The sequence below is a fragment of the Sinocyclocheilus anshuiensis genome, unplaced genomic scaffold, assembly GCF_001515605.1.
Source record: "Sinocyclocheilus anshuiensis isolate Anshui unplaced genomic scaffold, SAMN03320099.WGS_v1.1 scaffold1957, whole genome shotgun sequence".
Taxonomy (NCBI): Eukaryota; Metazoa; Chordata; class Actinopteri; order Cypriniformes; family Cyprinidae; genus Sinocyclocheilus; species Sinocyclocheilus anshuiensis.
Window position 1 is genome coordinate 951,626 of NW_015537935.1, and position 5,473 is coordinate 957,098.

The 5,473-nt window shown below is 37.9% G+C and overlaps 1 protein-coding gene across 2 annotated transcripts in view; it reads left to right on the forward strand.

Moving 5' to 3' along the window:
• The first annotated feature begins 739 nt into the window (after positions 1 to 739).
• The window catches only part of LOC107658657 (band 4.1-like protein 1), a 174,149-nt gene continuing 169,415 nt past the window's right edge, over positions 740 to 5,473 (forward strand). For both annotated transcript variants that reach the window (XM_016447302.1, XM_016447310.1), the window contains exon 1: positions 740 to 920. The gene's annotated coding sequence lies outside the window, so the exon portion shown is untranslated. The remainder of the gene's footprint in view (positions 921 to 5,473) is intronic.

Below are 5,473 nucleotides of genomic sequence, written 5' to 3' on the forward strand. Positions count from 1 at the left end.
CCTTCCAAATATTAACAAGATGTTTTACAGAAAGATGAGTTTCTTAGACTGCGGACATGCTAACATGAACTCACCAAAAAGGGGATTATGAAAAAATTATAATAATGAACTAAAACACATCCTCCAAGCTGACACAGCTGATGTGTTTTTAAAGCCCTCTGGTGGATGGAAAATTGATTGCCTGTCCAGGTCTTGTTTGGGCATTTTGCACTGACAGCTATCATGAACTGAACTGATAAGTGCATTTAATCAGAACTTGTCCTGCTTCAGCACTTCTTTTTATGGACTGCACAGCATTCGCTGGTCTCTGCCAGACTTTCTCTTTGGGCTAGTTACAGAATGCTCTCCATTTTCCATCTTTTCAAAGCAACCGTCTTTTCTGTCTCATAAACAATGATTGAGATTTAGATTGTACAGTTGGGTGGGTAAAACGGTCTATTTATTTATTTTTGCATATACGTTTTTGGGGACAGGTGCTCAATTGGAAAAAAGACCCCTCTCATAATTATATATATATACATTTATATATAGGTTACATACTGTTGAACATCTTTTAATGTTCATGTTAGCTAACTGCTAGAAGTGCATTTGGTTTCAACTGATTGTGCCCATAAAAATTTTGACACAAATTACAAAACAAACAAAAAAGGCTTCCCCCGCTAAAGTCATTCAGTAATAAAACTTTATTCCCCATGGTTGTAAACACATTGAACACTTCTCAGACTCTCTCTATCTCTCTATAACCCTCCTAGTAATGTCCCTCCCTTTACCGTGCTCTGTTGCTCTTGTATCATTTGGTCGGTGCCTTGCCGAGAAGAAGTCGACGGGATCTGGGCGGGACCGAATCGCATCGACTGCTTGCTTTCATTACTCTGAAATCTCCATGATCCACCTGGACGTGCGCTTGATAGCTAGCCCAGGTGAGTGACAGGCTGCGTGTCAACGTGTTGTATTTTAATGTACAATTAATCGAAAAGCCCGTGCATTTGTAAATTATGATTAGTACTGTTTTGCAGTAGAGTAGAAACATCAGATCTAGAAAGGTTATGTCATGCGCAACACTGCTGTGTAGGCTACAGTACGATTGCTTGTTTCAGCTTTAGTGCGCGTACGGATTACAAAAAAGAAAAGAAAAAATCATGCATGCGTAAAACCAATACAGCCTTTTGATCAATGGATATTATAGCCGAATACATCGTAAATGTAATGTATGTGGGTGAGGAAACTGAGAAAAGGACAATTGACACTGAAGCAATACCTGTGTATATTCGTTGACAATCACGTCATGAAAGTACGCAGACAATGTCAGGGCATCTACTGACTGATGTATGAAAGAGCGATCGCAGTTATGTCATGTTTTCATATACTGTAGTTCGATTGTACTGCTATATTGACTATTACAGATCAAAATCAAGCACAAGCGTAGCGGCTTCTTATGTAATTTGAATGAATGTCTCATATAAGTACTATTTGGCGTTATGTACAGTAGAATATTTGGTTGTCTGGTGTTCTAGCCTTTTAAGCACGTTTAATTTTTGAGTCTTTGAGGTTTTTGATTTTTTTGTGTGTGCATAAATGAGGAATTTTGGTTCATTTGTGCTTTTGAGAAATGCAACTACTGCCGTCAGCAGTCTCTTAAGGCGATGAGATATTCACACAGAACAGAAAATACTTCAAACGATTCAAAACATTAGTTCAATGACTTTCCACAGCATGACAACATCAAGAATAGTAACAGGTATTGGTTCATTTCAAGGTGGATATGGATTAAGTAATCAGTTGTAGTAATATAACTCTCTCTCACTTTTGGCTGGTCCTGTTAGGTGTTGCTGCAGCATATCATCTGCATCTTTATTTGGCATGCTGCATACAATTTACAGTTAAGTAACTGAGTCAGGTTAATTCAGTAACAGCTCAGACCAATTGCCACCTGGTGCATCCACCAATTACTGCAGTCATTTCCACAGATGCGTAGATGACACTCTCTGATAAGTGTGTATGAGGCTAGAAATTTTGGGTTGCACAAGGGGTAAACAATTCTTGTAGCCTCTGCTGGTGATAACATTTATGTCAAGCACACTATGTGCAAGATGTGGATGATTCACTAAAAAGAATAGACTGATAAAAGTCATGCACAATCAGAGGCGGACAGTAAATAAGTACATTTACTTGAGTATTGTACTTAAGTACACTTTTTGAGTATCTGTACTTTACTTGAGTATTATTTTTTTCTGGTCGCCTCTGTGCACAATCATTAAACATTCAGGTTGATCCAGCTAGTAGCATCTTTGAATGAAGATTGTTGAGACTGAATTAAGATAATTACTCACATGCACAAGTCTAGAAGCAGTTCTAGGATGTTCCTTAAACGACTCCCTATTTATGTAGTTAGTGCACTGGCCACGGAGTTGGCCATTTCTTTGGCTGTTCCATTGTCAAAAATGCTCCACTGCACTGAAATGTTTACTCCCTAAAAATCAGGTTGAAGTATTCAAACAATAAGGTGGTGCATCACTGTTGTCCTATTGCTTGTCACTGCTCATTTGCATAAAGCTGAGCCCTACTCAGACCAACAGGCTGTCGCTGATTGAAAATAAACTATGTCTGGCCACTTTCATGAGTATCACTACTTTTCAAAGTCAGGCAGGCTCGCATGGTATCTTTGGATTGATAAATGTGTCATCTGCTACCTCAGTTTGACTGTCAGCCCAAATTAGGTTTTTATAGTCCACTCGTAAAATTTGCATAGTTGACGTTTGTGTTTTCTGGCCTTATGTGGCTGTCAAAATTGCACTTCTACCACCTGTCTACGCAGTGTATCTAGCAGATTTACAAGCTCACAATATTACAAAGATACATGCACACATATTTGAGTGTTTATGCAAACAGTGCATGTGACATCTCCCTCCCAAACAGTTAAAAAAACACCCCGGGGAGTTGCAAGTTCAGTCAGGCATTCCTACAGACCTCTGCCACAAGACTGAAAAACAAGTTCAACTTGAAAGTATTTGATCCTCTGAGGTGTATTGTTCTTATTTAGAGACTTAATGCATGTTGGTTTATTTAGTTCTTACAAAACACACAAATGTGGACTGTAAAAAGGGAAGATAGACAGTGAGTTCAGTCATCAAAGATTGTAAACACATTCTGTGTTAAGAAGGCATAACCTTTGCTCTTCTGGGGGCATATTACAGAAAGTTTCTTATCTTAGAGCTTAATTTAAGATGTGATATGTTAAATTAGGATTTTTCAGAAATTCATATTACAGAAGCAAATCTTAACTTGATTTGGGATTCTTATCCTATCTTCCAAAATCGTATCTTATCTCTAGTTAGGAAATCTTAAATTGCATTATCAAGCTCGACAATCCACTCTCAGGTCTGTTACCAAGCAACCAACACTGCGCGAGCTGCTGATGAGGTAAACAAAATAATAGAAGCTACTTCAATTTGAAAATCACCTTTTGCAAAAAAAAACGTAACACCGTGTCTACACCGGACACGACGGTTGTCGTGTTGCGCCGCAACAGCTAAAGTCTGTCTACAACTGACGCAACAAAGCGATCGTTGAAAATCATTTGAAATTTCTGTCACTGTCAATGCAATGCGACTTTTGTCGCTGCATGTCGCCAGGGGATGGCGATGAGGTTGCTAGTGGGCGTTCTCGATAGGGCTGTGCGATTTGGGGAAAAATGCGATTTTTGACAGATATTGCGATTGCAATTTGATTTACGATTTTAATTTAGCAAAGTCAAGCTTCAGCTTAATATTGTCAATAGTGTGCAGCACAGTATGGGTATCAGTACCCTGCTGCAATAATAATAATAATAATAATAATAATAGAAACTATCACAGAAATTCTTATGGTTTCCATTAAAACAATTACAAAATTCCTTTTTGTAGTGCGTTTTGGGCATTATTCCAATAGGAATTAGGCTACTGTTGTTCTGTTGTTTCCCATCTGCCAGATTACATATCACCTAGAATCCATCAAATACCAGTAGACACCATTATAGTTTACATTAAAGCCAATATAATTACCATTATAACACTTAAATCCATAAAATTTTCTATTGTGTTTTGGGAGGGGTTCTATTTTATTTATTTATTTTTTCAACAGGGAATATTATAATGATATTACTACTTTTACAGAATTTACTTAATTACTGAATTTCACAGGAAAGATTAGTTTATTTTGTGTAAATAAAGAACTGTATTACTTTAGTCAATTATTAAAGTATTACATTGGTTACATAGGCTGATTTATTCATTTTTAAGTATTTGGGATTTTAAGAACAAGTGGAAAATGTGCTGAATGTTTCATTTCATCCAAGTGAAATGATCAAAGTAGTCAGATTGAATTTACACTTGTTTTAGACGCGGAGCCAGGCGCGAGTTGACACAGGTTGCACGCGTGCATCAAGCCTCGTCCATATTGCCAGATGCGCTCGTGGGTGCAGAGCCGCGCGCGAGTATAATCGAGCATTACGAGACAGGCTGCGTGTGTGCGGCAAGTTTAAACGGCTCCTCCGTGAGACGCGTCAGAGAGGAGCGAGTATGAGAAGCATTCAGAGACACAAGCTGCAAATTAGAATCTGTTGGGGAGATAAAATGTGCAAGGTAACGTTCATGTACTAATAAAAACATCTAAGAATGTATCTTTTATTCTCCAGTACTGAAAGCAGAACCAATAAGGGAGCTCTTGATATGTGTTGTGACACAGCTCTTACAAATTAAAGTGACCTTTTTTGCTTGGTGTCTGTCATTTCGAAGCCGAAGTAATCTCATATTACATACATTTTTCTTTAGTATTAATTTGCCTAGTCTCGCCTAGCCAGACCTTAAGACTGATGGCTGAAGGTCTGGAATTCGCAAAAGGGTCTGGCTGCAGCCTTGCACTTGCACTCGCAGCAGAGGCGGACAAAGTACTCAACTCCATTACTTGAGTGAAAGTACAGATACTGCTGGTCAAATATTACTCCATTACAAGTAAAAGTTGTAAAGACAGATTTTTACTTAAGTACAAGTACAGAAGTACTTGCTTTTAAAAGTACTTAGCTGAATACACCTTGTAGTATATTTGGAATAAAGAGCTTTTAGAATGTTAAAAACCTATGGGGAAAAAAACAAAAAACAAACATTATTGAACACCCCTACCCACCCCCACAAAAGCAGGATGGTAGTGATCTCACACAGTTCTGACAGTGTGTGCACACATCTATGTATAGCCATTCATCCACATTTGAACAGAGTGGACAGTGAAATCCTGTAAATACAGAGTGATAAGGAAAAAAGAAAAAAAAAATTAAAACCTGCTTTAAAACACAGCAACACAACTGTAGATGTATAACTTTACAACAGCAACACTGCTTTAACAAAAAAGCAAAACAGCAAGACTTATTTGACATCAAAACAAACATTTTAAAAATGCTGTCTAATCGCTCTCGCGGTACTTTGATGTCACACACAGAACA